The sequence below is a fragment of the Lactuca virosa genome, chromosome 3, assembly GCF_052849685.1.
Source record: "Lactuca virosa cultivar CGN04683 chromosome 3, Lactuca_virosa_CGN04683_v6, whole genome shotgun sequence".
In the NCBI taxonomy this organism is placed as follows: Eukaryota; Viridiplantae; Streptophyta; class Magnoliopsida; order Asterales; family Asteraceae; genus Lactuca; species Lactuca virosa.
This window is the reverse complement of record NC_136428.1, coordinates 130,768,213-130,783,311: the sequence shown is the minus strand read 5'-3', so window position 1 is coordinate 130,783,311 and position 15,099 is coordinate 130,768,213.

Here is a 15,099-nt window from a genome sequence, read left to right as displayed (position 1 = left end):
TGTCAATGAATGGTTCTTGACATGAGAAACATATATGTCAAGAGGTCAGTGGGAGTTCTAAAAATCTTGAAAAGTTTCAAGAACTAATCAAGAATAAAACATGTTGTTTATCACTAGCACACGACTTGAGGCTTGTAACCTATCGTGTTGACATCTTCTTATTTTTGTGCCCATTCCAGTTAAAAGTTGACTATGCATGTGAGTTCTGTGAGTTCTCAGTTGTTTGCATAACTACTTGGAAGCAATGGTAGGACCTTGTGCTGCCAGGTGGCAAGAAGTTAAGATTGAAACATGTTCAATCCATATGAGTTTGGATTTGTCACTAACCTCCTCTTGCAGTTATGACAAGTTCACATGGATAGAAACACATACACCACAGAAATCTAAGTGTCATAAGATTTCTCTTCGATTCATGAAAATGATGGTGAGGAAACGCTTTCACTAAGTAGATTTTAAGTAGATAGGTGATATTTTCATTCTCAAAGTCGTTAATGGAGCGTGTGTGGTTAACCGGCACATTAACATGGACTTGTGAGAAATGGAAAAGGTCTAAACAATTGAGACTATGATTACGACATCCCTTTTCATAGTTCTAAAAAATTGTTTAGACACACATGTGAGCTATCTAAGGAAAGGTGTATGATTTTGATAAAGTCTTATCAAAGCATCTCGTATCAGAAATTTGAACTTTGGTAAGAAAGTCAATAAAGTATTGATTTCTAGAAGTCCAGTTGATTTCTGAGTACATGTCAAAGCTAGTGGGAGCATAATGGTTATGCTAGTAATTATTATGCTAGTGGGAGCATAATCAATTTTGATAAGTTGCAAGTTAGCAATGTTAATTATAGAAAACAAAAGTTTCAATTAGGTAAAAGTTGTTTTGCTATAATTAAGGGAGAGTAAATTAAACTTCATTTCAATTCTAAAAGCTTAGATTGAGATTTTAATCATCTTTAGTCAAGGATATATATATGAATTTTATGTTGGAATGGTTCAACATAAGGAAATTCTATATATATTGCGTTCTCAAAATTCGATTATGATTACAACATCCCTCTTCATAGTCGAATTATGAAAACATGGCAAATAAAAATATTGTAGCAAAAGACAGTTGTAGGATCATGTCTTTATGTGAGACATCATGAATCGTGTCCCATATGCTTCGGATATAGGATCGATTACATGTGCTGTAATATTTATCCTTTCTAAATTTTCCAAATGCCTAGGGCATTAAGATGGGAAAAGGTCTACAATTGGATATGACTTAAATGATTAAGCAATTGTCGAGGACAATCTGAGGTTTACCAAAGATTGGTTGCTCATGGCCAGTTGGAAGTATGGTGTAAATTTTGGGAAGGACCATATTGACATATTCTGAAAAGAGGCAACTCTTATTCAGAAGTGATAGTCAGAATGGGAATATGGAAATGTTTCATAGGTGGAAGTTATTCATTAAATCTGTGTAAGATTAGAAAACTTAATGCAAGAAGGATGTTCAAAGGAATGTACTTTGAACTTGAGACTTTGTTTCCATGGAATTGATCTCCATTGGAATACTCTGTAATGTCTGTTGACAAGTCTATGTGACTTTATGCATAGTTATTACAAGAGGATCAATGCATATAAGTTTAGAATCTAACAGATTTCGGTAAATGGTAGGAATTTGGAATTCTTACATTTATGATAAGGATTTGGAGTGTGAAATGAGCATCATTGGAATCATGTTTAATTGGTCTATTTCACAAAGTAAGGATCATAGAAAAACATAGCGTGTATACTTGGAGTATGGCATAACTATTGTTTGGAAAAACATAGTGTGCATGCTTGGAGCATGGAATGACTATGGTTTTAATTCAATTATTAGGTTGATAAATCGAAACATTATACAATGAATAATGTGTAATCAATATGGTGATAAATAAAAGGTGTTTTATTTATATTCATAAGTTCTGAGACCATATTGGATTCGATCATTCTTGTGTTTCACTTTGCATGTTTTGACTTCCAGAATAACTAGGTTATTCTTTCCGAATGACTAAGTTATTCAAACCATCCACAATCGATCATACTTTGGAAGTAGGTATTGAGGCAAGACTGTCATGAATGGGTCTGTAGTTTGTCTGGGACAAAGTGGATGCAGTGTTCATGAGTACTCCTGGAATGAGATTCGAGTATTGGATTTAACCCACACTCATTTGACTCACTTCATGGATTTTATCACAAGTGATCATGAGACGATAATATCTTATATTCTTCAAACCAAGAGATATGAGTTGCAGTCTACAAGTCGGTTACACATTGATTATGTGAAAACGCACCAGTAACTTGGTGCTATAAAATGAATTTTTGTGTGTGATTTGGTGCGTATATAGAGCAAGCATATGAGTCGAAGTTTATCCATTCCTTTTACCCTTAGAGGGATAAAAGCGATATCTGTGGGCCCCTCGATGATTTAGTGATGACAAACGTAAGTGCTCGGCCGGGCCTGGACTAATTTGATTTGTTCAATTAGTCAGTCGTCATAAATCGGAAATCGGGAAACAACAAATGGACAGAGAGAATGATTATAATCCATGTCTCAGTCCATATGATATCTAGAATGGAGGAATATATGATCCCTTATCTAATGGACATGTCATTGACTAGGTCAGAGTTCGACAGCGGCTTTTAAGAGCTACGATTGCTAGTCGGGATCTTGGAGTCATACGCAATGATAGTTTTAGACTTATCTAAGTGGGAGACTGTTAGATTAGATGTCTAAGCCCATACCTATTATTGGTATGTACTCGACCCGAGAGTAGCATGGTCCATTTGGGTTACATAACACCAGGACAATTTGTTAGGATGGACTGTTGAGAGAAAGGCTATATATGATATATTAATATATTATAAGTTCTAATATATTAATATAGGATCATATGTTTTAATTAGTATTGATCAAGAATTAATTTAGTGATCAAAAGAGACTAATTAAATCTATGGGGACTAATTATGGTAATTAGTTATATTTATATGTGTTGGGCTTATGATCCATGTTGGACCAAGTTTATGTATGAATACATAAAGAGTTGGGCCACATGAACCATGGATCATAAAAACCCATGGGTATGGATTTGGGTTATACCCATGACCCTTGGAATACCACACATATAAATACATATATGATGACCTAAAACCACCACCTTGGGTGTGTGCATGTTCTTGGAGTTCATGAAGGTTTTTGGTGCATGGAGTTTCTATCTCAAGAGTCACCTTTGTTCTAGGTGAGTTGTGATTCCATTTGAGGTGCAACACTTGGGGCACTAAGTTCTTAAAAGGCCAAATAAATCAAGACTTCCATCCACATAAAAGGTATGTTACACTAACTAGCATCTTGTGTAGTTAACATCTTTGCATGCTAGTTGTAATTAGTGAAAACATAGATCCAAGGTATTTAGGGTTGTATGTGCACCCTAGGATGTTGTAGTATACCAAAACCATCATAACCAACTACCATATGTCGACCAATATGTCATCCATGTACACCATAAGCAACTACCATATGTTGACCAATGACCTATATGTCGACCAATGACTCATATGTCATCCATTGACACCATAAGCAACTACCATGTGTCGACCAATGACCCCTATGTCATCCATGGACACCATAAGAAACTACCATATGTCGACTAATGAACCATATGTCATCCATGTACACCATAAGCAACTACCATATGTCGACCAATGACCCATATGTTGACCAATGACCCATATGTCATCCATGGACACCATAAGCAACTACCATGTGTCGACCAATGACACCTATGTCATCCATGGACACCATAAGCAACTACCATGTTGACCAATGACCCATATGTCATCCATGGACACCATAAGCAACTACCATGTGTCGACCAATGACCCATATGTCATTCAATGACCCATATGTCATCCATGTACACCATAAGCAACTACCATATGTTGACCAATGACCCATATGTCATCCATGGACACCATAAGCAACTACCATGTGTCGACCAATGACCCCTATATCATCCATGGACACCATAAGCAACTACCATGTGTCGACCAATGACCCATATGTCATCAATGGACACCATAAGCAACTACCATATGTTAACCAATGACCAATATGTCGACCATGGGTGATACCATGACACTTTAAGCAACTACCATATATATTGACATGACCCGTACGTCTTTTATATATAAATTTTGGTTTAAACATAAAAACATAAAGATGTATAGTTTATTAATGTTTAATCCTCGTTTATAATTTTAAATTAAAATTATGATATGAACACCTCGTTAGTCTATGTTCTTTCTTGACGTTATATGTATATACCCTATCTATCAATCTGGAACTAATTTAATAATTTGCATTAAGTACTAAATATTTAGCGCTAATTAGCACAGTTCGAATTTTTCATTAGCGGAGCTTCAAAATATTTTGCAATTCCTTTCCTTCCAACCTACACACGTTTAGGCTGCATATTAGCGTAAGCTTACTTGTTAGAAATAGGGTTTACATTTTCTATAATCATCATCTCCAGCGGCTAATTGATCGAAATCTTTATTCATTATACGTTTGTGCACTGACTTTGGCGATATAGGTTGTCACTCATCTAAACTTTTTATTTAATTCACTGTTGTCGTGATGATCGTTTATTGTTCTCTGATCATCTTCATGTATATTATCATCTTAAATTACAAGTAAATTGGTTTTGATTGTATTCAAAATTGTTTCCATGCGTAGTAATGGCTTCACATATAATTTATTTTTATTGTTTGTTTGTTCTCTCTTCTCATCAATAGTTTATCATCTTTAATACATTGGTATTGACTACAGTTTTTATTGTTTATTTTTAAGCAAGAAAGATGTCGAACGTGAAAGCAAAAGGAGCATCCGGTGTGAAGCCAACTAAATTCATTGCACCACAAGTTTTGAACCGCAACAGGACTTCAACTGCAAAATTCATAAGCAGACAATTACAAGATGAAGAAATCGACTTCCCAATACCAACAACTACATCCAATGCACCTATAACATCTACCAACAAAACCCCTAAACCTAAATCATTAACACCAACCATCACTACCACCTCCTCAACATCACTTACAACATCCACACCGTCCTTAGCGTTGGATCCGCAAGTCATTTGAAGATAGCTTCTGATTTGGTAATTTTTTTAATGGTACATCGTATCAATGTTTATATATGTTTATCTGTATATTTGACATTTTATGGTATTTATATGCAGAAGAGGAAATTAGGACGTGATCCACCCCATAGTGAATTGTTCCTGTATACACACACGAAGAATCACGATGGAGTCACTTTCACAAATGAAAAGAATAGACAAATTCATGTAATATTCATTTCAGTGTTCAAATTTTATATTGTAGCTAGTCCATAATATCATTCATAACTTTGATATCTTTTAACTTATATTATTTTTATTTTGTAGGCAGCCTATACAAAAAAACGGGAAGAGTTGGAAGCTGAAGGAGCTGAATTTGAGGAGGACAAGCTATTTTATGATGTTGTTGGTGGTCATGACAAAAAAAAGAAGACTTTATGGATTAGGATCTTTTGCAAAGGCGGTTCCCAATAGGCACGGTAAAACGAATGTATCTTACATTCCGGAAAAAAAAATGATGAAATAGAAGAAATGAGGGAGCTTGTTGCTAAACAAAAAGAGCAAAAGGAAGAGATTAAAGTAATGATGAACGCCCAACAAGAAGAAAATATAGCAAGGGTCGGGCATCTTAAAAAACAACTTCAAAAGGAAATGGATCTTATTAATGTCCTTACAAAACAACAACACGAGTAGGTCATAAAGTGTTGATATATGTTTATTGTAGAGTATTTATTTTAGATTAGCAACTTTCCTTTTTCCATGTAATAAATAATTATTGTTTTATTTTGTGATATAATCTTTTGATTTTTTTGTTATTTTTTTTCATATATGACTACAAAATAATTTGGATATAATTTATAAATCAATTATCCATCACAGAATTTGCTACGGGATGACCACCACAAAATTTACTAGGGAATCACCACCACGGAATTTACTAGAGAATGACCACCACAGAATTTGCTAGGGAATCACCACCATGAAATTTACTAGGGAATGAGCACCACGGAATTTACTAGGGATTCACCATCACAGAAGTTGCTAGGGAATCACTACCATAGAATTTGTGATGGAATAACTACCACGGATTGTGTGATGGAATCCTACTACGGAATACACGATGGAATACCATCTGCCACAGATTTCATTCCGTTGTCACATTTGTGACGAAATTATCGTTTCCGTTGCAAACCCTCGCTACGGCATTTTTAGGGACGGAAATGGGCCGTTGCAAATTCCATAGCAAATCATCTTTTGCAACGGAATTTCAGCTTTTCGCAACTGATTCCTTCCGTAGCAAAATCGCGTTTTTCTTGTAGTGATATATATATATATATATATATATATATATATATATATATATATATATATATAGGATATAGATTCGGTAAGAAGGAAATTTTTGGTAGGAAGGTAAGAAGTTTTTTTCTATATATTTTTTTGAGGAACAAAATAAATGAATCACTAGATGATTCATTTGTAAGATGATTCACAATAAAAAAATTCCCAAAAAAACATCTTTATGATTCATTTTTAAGTAAATTAAGAAAAAAATCACTTTTATGACAATTTTAGTGAATAACAACAAAATCATTGTATAAATGAATCATCGAGATGTTTTTTTGGGAATTTTTTCTTGTGAATCATCTTACAAATGAATCATCTAATGATTCATTTTGTTTGTTCGCGAAAAAAATATGTAGAAAAAAAATTTCTTACCTTCCTACCAAAAATTTCCTTCTTATTTGATATTGACTCTCTCTCTCTCTCTCTCTCTATATATATATATATATATATATATATATATATATATATATATATATATATATATATATATATGAGAGAGAGAGAGAGGGAGGGAGAGAAAAAAGTTACTATGATGAAATTCTTTTCATTCAATAGCTTTGTAAAGATGGAAGATGAAAATCCAAAAAGAACAAGATCTTTAGTCGTAAGTGTAGTAATAGCTTCCATAACTAGGGGATTGTATGACACCGTACACTTATAGGTAAATTGTCAAAATAAAATAAATAATATACCGAAACACTACGTAAAAAAAATAAAACAATTTTTGAACTAAGTTCTCAAAACTTTTAATTGAAAACTCGGCTAGATAAGTCTTGACTCTACAGAACTCGGACCTATTTGTTGACATGTGTTACCCTTCGGGGTAACAGAGAGTCTTATATCGTATTCACACAGCCAACATGTAACTTTCCGTTTGAAATTAAGTAATTAAATCATAAACCATGAACCCAAGATGTAAATTTTTATTTTATATCATTTAATAGTAGCCCTAAAATCCATAAGAATTTAGCAGGGTATTGGTTTCGGGAATTAAACGTCATAATTTTGGAATATTGGGGGTTAAGTGTAATTTTCGGATTGGTTTGTAAAGATTTTCAGAAGTCAGGGGGTGTTTGGTAAATATTGGACTTAAATTGAAAGGATTTTGGAGTGTTGAGGGCCAAATGGTAATTTATGGAATTTATTTGAAAAGAATAAGAGGAGGAGGGACTGAAAGTGTTAACTGGTCAAAAGTTTGAGTTTGGACAGGGGACCCGTCACCCTTGTGTCCCGTAACCCTAACCCTAATCGTGTATGAAGTCAACCGCCACCCTCACTTCTCTCATTTTTAGCCGCCGCCGCCGCCGATTGCGTCGCCACCATGGGCAACCAGACATCGTAGTGCTGTCTCCGCTGCCGGCGAAGACGAAAAACCTTGAACCCGATGTCGTGTTAATCAGGGATGGTCGGGAAACAAAGTTGTGGGTGTTGTTGTCGCTGTTCGCTAGTTAGAACGCTAACCTTCTCCCTCCTCTGCCTTTCCCGTCGCTACACTGCTGTTTCCGTGAAGACGAATCCATCGTCGGTTGCGCCTCTTCTCCGCCACCTTTCTTCTACAGTTGCATCGCCGATGACCGCTATCGCTGTTGTCATTTTCAATCTTATTCCTCTTCTTCGTTTCGTCGGTGCTACGCTCCAGCCTCATCCACCGCCGCTCCAGCGGCTGTACCACCCGCTGCCGTCATCGTACGTCACCAGGTGGGTGGTTGTGTTCATATTCCGAGCCAAGGCGTGTGTGTGTGCTTCTACTGCTAGTGTGCATATTGTGTGTGTGTTGCTTGGCCGAACATCACAAGAGAGCCATCACCACCACCGTGAGGTAGTGGCTATCAACCCAAACCACCGCCTGCCGCCGCAATGGTGGTTGTGTGTGTGTGTGTGTGGGTTATATTGTGTGTGTTCCTTTTAGATAATATGTTGTAAAATGTATTGCTTTGGCCGGATTAATCAAGGAAAAACCCACCACCACCACCGTGAGGTGGTGTTTGCCGCCTTCTGCCGCCACCAGCCGCCGTGTTGGGTGGCAGTGTGCATTTGTGTGTGATTGGATTGCTATTTGAGATGCTTGGACATGTTTTGGCCTAGAATCATAACCACCACCGCCACGAGGTGGTGGCTGCCATGAGCCGCCGTTGACCACCATTACCCGAGGTGGTAGTGGGTGGTGCCCGACTTACTTAACACAAATTGACCTAAAAACTTAACCAATGGACTAATCGACACGCAATTGGGTTGGAAACCCTAATTAGGGTTTAGAAAACCCAAATTTTGGATATGTTAGTTTGGAATTGTCGGGACCCGCATTTTGGACCATTGGGATTGAATTATGAATTACGACCGACCACATCATATGATTGACCTGGTAGAATGATGGACTTAATGGACTAAGTCCTTAATGAGTTAAGTGTTTTTAATTAACTCTAATTGTCATTTTATGTGAAAACCCTAATTGTGTTGGGTTTTGAGTTGGGCTTTTCTGTTGGGCTTAGATGTTTGGATTCTTGATGGGCCATCTAATAACAAGTATATGGACTAGGAAATGTGGATGGGCTTTAAGGTAAGGCCCATGTGAGGGGTTTGGGCCTAATTTGGAAAATTGGGCCATATGTTGGGCCTTGGTTCATTGTTTGGCTTTTGGGCCTTCAGAGTGTGTGTTTGGGCCCTGGTATGGGATCAAGCTAGGTTGGGGGTAAAGTATTCTTTTTACCCCAATCATGTACTTATGGTTATGTATTGGAACCCAATTATTAATTGGATGTTGTTTTGATGTTGAAAGTTCGGGAATCCATCAACCATCAGCTGGAGTTTTATCCACGGGACTTCAGCAGTGTGAGGTGAGTCTCCTCACCATACCAATGGGTCAAAGGCACCAAGGCCGGCCCATTATGTGTTATGTGGTATGCTAGCTTTTATGTGATATGTGATATGCTAGTTGATTATGTGTTATGTGGTATGCTAGCTTTTATGTGATATGTGATATGCTAGTTGATTATGGGCTATGTGGTATACTAGTTGTCTCTGTGATACTTGCATGGAAGACCCCGGGGGAGCCCGTGGCACTTGGATATCAGACCATGTGGGGGAGCCCATTTCATTCCAGGTAAAGACCATGGGGAGGGGGGAGCCCATGGCACTTGGATATCAGACCATGTGGGGGAGCCCATGACATTCCAAGTAAAGACCATGGGGGAGCCCATGGCAGTTGGATATCAGACCGTATGGGGGAGCCCATGGCATTCCAGGTAAAGACCATGGGGAGAGCCCATGAAACATAGGTATAAGACCCTGGGGGAGCCCACGACATCCTAGAGTATGACCCTGGAGGGAGTCCACGACATCATATATGTTTATATGCATGGATTATGTGATTGATATGATTTATGTGGTTATGTGGATTATGTGTGGTATGCTCTGGGGAACTCACTAAGATTTGTGCTTACAGTTTTGTTTATGGTTTCAGGTATCATCGGTTTGGAAAGGAAGGGCCCGGTTTGACCGCAGCGCACACACCCGTGTTTTCCGCAATATGTGATTTTGGGATGAACTCTGATAAATGTTTTTAATTAGCAACGTTTTTGGAATGTTTGGATTAAATGATATTTGTGTTTGACTATAATAAAAATGAAATTTTTACCCTTGATTTTTGGGTCGTTACATAACAAAAATGAAGAGATGAGCAAAATCGTCATATTTCAGCTCACCATGGGTACCAACTATCAAACTCTGTTACCCTTGGGGATAACAGAGAGTCTTATATCGTATTCACACAACCAACAAAAATGAAGAAATGAGCACAATCGTCATATTCCAGCTCAACGTTGGTACAAACTATCAAACTCTGTACCCAAGCAAGTCTCAAGCACTTAATCGGAGAAATCTCAAGACAAACTCGAAGACGATTGAAGATATAAAAAAACATTGAGGTTCAATCAAGCCAAACGCTACCTCCAAGTCAAATCTGGCGTATGAGAAGAAATGTGTGGTATGGTATATGATTCTCTCAAAAAAGTGAAACCATAAGAGAATTCAACCCCTTCAGGTAGGCCGAATGCTTCGGAGAAAGCTGATTTGCCATGACAGAGTCTTTAAGGATGGGTCATGTATGGTTTTCATGGTGAATTTAAAAGGAAACAAAATTCTAAAAGCTGTTATTTTTGTAAACAATGTTGATTAAGGTATAAAGTTTAAATAAAATTTATGGTTGGTTTATTGGTTTACACCATTGAGCGTCTTTCTGACCTTGGAAAAGTGGAATACATGGAAGGTATTGAAATTTTCATCTGGTAGTGATTTCATTGGAGCTTCCTCGATGTGAAGTCTGGTCATGTGAAAAAAATGAGTGAAGTGATTTTACTTTCCTTAGTTTTATTTCAAATTTTATTATATGTTCTTTTTTATGTCATTTGTATCTTTTCATTTGTTTATAATGTTAAATCTTTTTTTTGCTTGAGGGCAAATAAGGTTCAAGATGGAGAAATTTGTTAGATGACATTTTATGCATCTTTTCTATTATTTTTATTAGCATTTTGTACCATTTTTATACATTTGTGTCTGCATTAGTTTAATTAATGTTCAACTTATGTTTTTTACCTGAGTTTTTGTACTGCTCATATTTTTATGTCGTTTTTGGGTATTTCGGGTTGAGCAGTATTCTGGAAGCAGCTTGGATGCATTTTTGGAACTTAATGGAGCTTAAAACACCTGAGGAAGATGGAAGATGGATTAAATTTGCTGAAGCTGAAGAATTCGAGTTCGAATAACGCGTTTTTATAGTTACACGATCATGTTTTCACTTCGCAACATTTTTGGAACACATAAAATACAATTTGTGATTCTCGAAGGAACTTTCCCGCAACTTCTATATGCCGAAAAACCGATTTTTATCGAAAATTTTACACTACCACATTTTTGATTTACACGATCTTGTTTTCCCATTACACGATCATGTATGTGTTTCAAAGATTTAAAATAACAACATACTTTATTTATTTTAATGCGCTTTACAAAGTTAGACGGTCATGTTTTCCCATTACACGATCATGCAAATTTCCGGAGTCCTTATCTTTTGTTGCTTTTACCTATAAATACTTTGTGTTTCTATTTAGTGGTTGTTGTTTTATGCTTCATGAAGGTTTGATTTTTTATTCTTTTTAAACTGATGAGGATTAATCATTCTAGTTAATTAGTTGTTGAAATTTGTAATTGTTTTTGAACACTTGTAATAAGTCACAAGTACCATATCAGTTTCCGTGCTGGGATGTGATTTTGTTATAAACTGAAAATCACATATTTTTACGCTTTCGAGCTTGTGAGAAGTATAGAATATTATTGGGAATTTTACACAAATCATAATGTTGCTTTTCTGACTTAATTAAGAGTTTGTTTAATTAGGTTAGTAAAAAGTTAAGATTAACTGAAGAGCTTGTTTTAGTTAATTAATTTGGTAAAAGAGAGCTTACTAGAGCTTGTTAGTAGTTTTCAATACCCCCTACATATATGATGTTGCAATTTGTGATCCTTTTTTGCTTTTATTATCAGAAGAAACTTATATCAAACTCTTTCACTTCATCAACTAAGGTGCTTTTCAACCAAATGTAGGATCAAATTTTTAGTCTGTTAGGGTGGAGGAGTCATTCTCTCCCAACCCACTCAACCTACTACCACATCAGCGCCACATCAACTTTTTTTTCTCCTATCTCTTCCATCTTTCCTAACCCAAAAACACATGGAAACCCATTTTTTTCAACCTACTTAATTTTCAATTTTAAAATAAATACACTATAATTAAAATCATTCAAAAGTTAATTAACAAATAAAAATATACAAAACAAATTAAAAACATACAAACACAATTTGGTATAAGTTTTAAAGCATGAGGTACAACCAACTAATACATGAAAGAAGATATATATAGAGAGAGAAATAAAGAGAAAGAAAGGAAGCGGGTTCTTAAAGCTGCAGAGATGCATTGTAACCATCTACCCACTTGACCCACCAATAGTATCTTAGAGATACCATTGGTACTACCTCCCTTAGGCATGTCAATTTTTAATGATTCTTGATGGGTGTTATCTAATTTTCTATGATGACTATATAGGCTAGTAACCATGGAGCATATGATCTATTAAGTCATATGGTATACCCGCCACTTAGCCACAAAAAAAAGTATCGTCACAGCCAAATCAACACCACTACCACACCACTTTGTACTTGGTATACTAACAACTCCACATCATTAAAATAATATATTTTCAAATTTTTAATTAATGTCAAATTCAAATAATCTAAAAATTACATAAACTAAAATAAAACTTACAAAAAAAACATAAAATTACTATTAAGTCATTGACGCCTTCATTTTGAATGTTGTTTGTGAAATTGAAGTGATAATCTAAAAAGTATTGTCACATCACAACCAAATCATGTTTTTCTAAAAATTGCATAAATTTCAGGTTTATAGTGGCAGAAAGATTTAAAGATAATGAATGTTTTTTGTGAAATTGAAGTGATATTTATAAAGCATATGTGTATATAATAAATTTGATTTTTTTAAGAAGGCAGTCGTGCCACTTTGAAAATCTGCAAACAAATCCATTGATTGTTGCCTTCCAACCTGAACACCAGGAACCACCATGGCCGTGACAGCCGGGGTGGTGTGCACGATCGTAGTGGCATTGCCACCTCAACCAGATATATGATTGTGAGCTATATACTGTAAGGCCTTAGGGTGTTGATAAGCATTCATGAAGGGTTAAGGTTGAGATTTGCATGTTGTTGTTCGATTTGAGTTCTGGTTAGTGTATGTTATGGTATTTTTCAGTTAAATCTTGCTAAGTTAGCACTAAAGATCATATTTCCGATTTTAATCCTACACAACCTTTATTGTAGGTCTTTCCATTCCTACATCTTCATTGTATCTAACAAATTCAAATAATTTCTCCATTTTTTTTTTTGAAAGATTAAGGTTCACCGGACACCCATATTTAGTCAAGATTTTCCAGAAATATAATTTATTTGGGAAAATGACGTATTTAATTTTACCCTTTCAGTCCCTTAAGTTATTTTCGTGCATTTTAAAGGAATAAAGTTATTTTTGTCGGATCTAATTGGTCATTTTTGACAAAACGAATGGGTAACTCAGTTATCGCTTATGCCAAGTCACTTAATTGGTCTAATCATTTATTTATTTATTATAAAACAAATCACACGGTCTAATCATTTATTTATTTATTATAAAACAAATGACATATATTTCCCTCACACACGTACACACTCTCTCTCTCTCACACATACACTCTCACAAACAGAGAGTTACTCTTGTTCATCATCTTCTTGAGACTGCATACCCTTTTTGGAAACATAATTTTTGTTCAAATATAAATATCTCTTGAATACATGTAACCCAGTTGTTAGATATCTCATCTTCATATATTCAGGAGTTTCAAGCTTCCATTAGACATATTTTCATGAACTATAAGATCAAGGGTTCCATGTTTGTCAATCTCATCACAGTTACCAATTCTATATATTTACATCAGTTCCGTGTTTGTCAACCTCATCGGTTAGTTGTAGTTAGTATAAAATTGGGGTTTTATAATATCTTTTTGTATCCAACATGAAAAACATTTAGACCAATTCTATATATTTACATCAGTTCCGTGGTTGTGTGACTTGTTTCGATGGTGAGTGTATGGTTCATCGCGTTTTCTTCTACCACTCATTCTTTCTGATTCTTGTTTGGCGTACATGTAAGTGCCCTACTGCAAGATTTTAACATCCAACGGCTGATATGTGAACGACTACCTGTCCAATCAAACCACAAGACACTCTTTATTATACTATTTAAGAAAATAGGAACCGTTTGATACGCCAGTAATTGCTGCCGTGTAGGTTTCTAAATAGTTGCTTGTATTTGTGGTGCAAGCGGTTGACACGTGTTCAAACTTGTCTCCTTAAATGAATAAATGGATAATGTGGTTTTCTTTTGGACGGCACTGTTAACAGATAAGTTTCATATATTAAATACACTTAACTAAAAATTAAGTTTTTCCTTCGTAATTTTTGGATAATTCTTATTTTTGATAAGATGCTGACATGTTTTTTTTAATTTTTACTGGATTTGATAAGATAAAATATTGAATTTGATTCGATACTATTTGATACTATAATTAAAAATCTCTAATTCAGTTATAAAACTTCTGCCTCTAATTGATATATTCATGATATGATTAATTAATTGTTTAGTAAAACCTATACACGTGTGGTTTTATGCCAATTAGTGATTTACAACATGAATATGTAACAAATTTTGAATATTGATAAAACAAAACATAATTCAAGTAAAACTTAACGATAAAAGAAATTTCGAATTAAGATAAACATGTTAAAACTGATACTTCGAAACTTATAATCGTTTGAGAGCTTTGAAGAAATTGTATTTGAGCCGTACACGACCAAAGATTCTAAATTAAATTCTTTCGTAGTTTATGCGAAGTTAAGAAGTATAATATAAATTTTAACAAAAACATAAGCTTAGTTTTTGTAATATTTTCTATACCAATAAAATTTCAGCATTTTTATAAAATTTTCTACAATAACACATCAACAG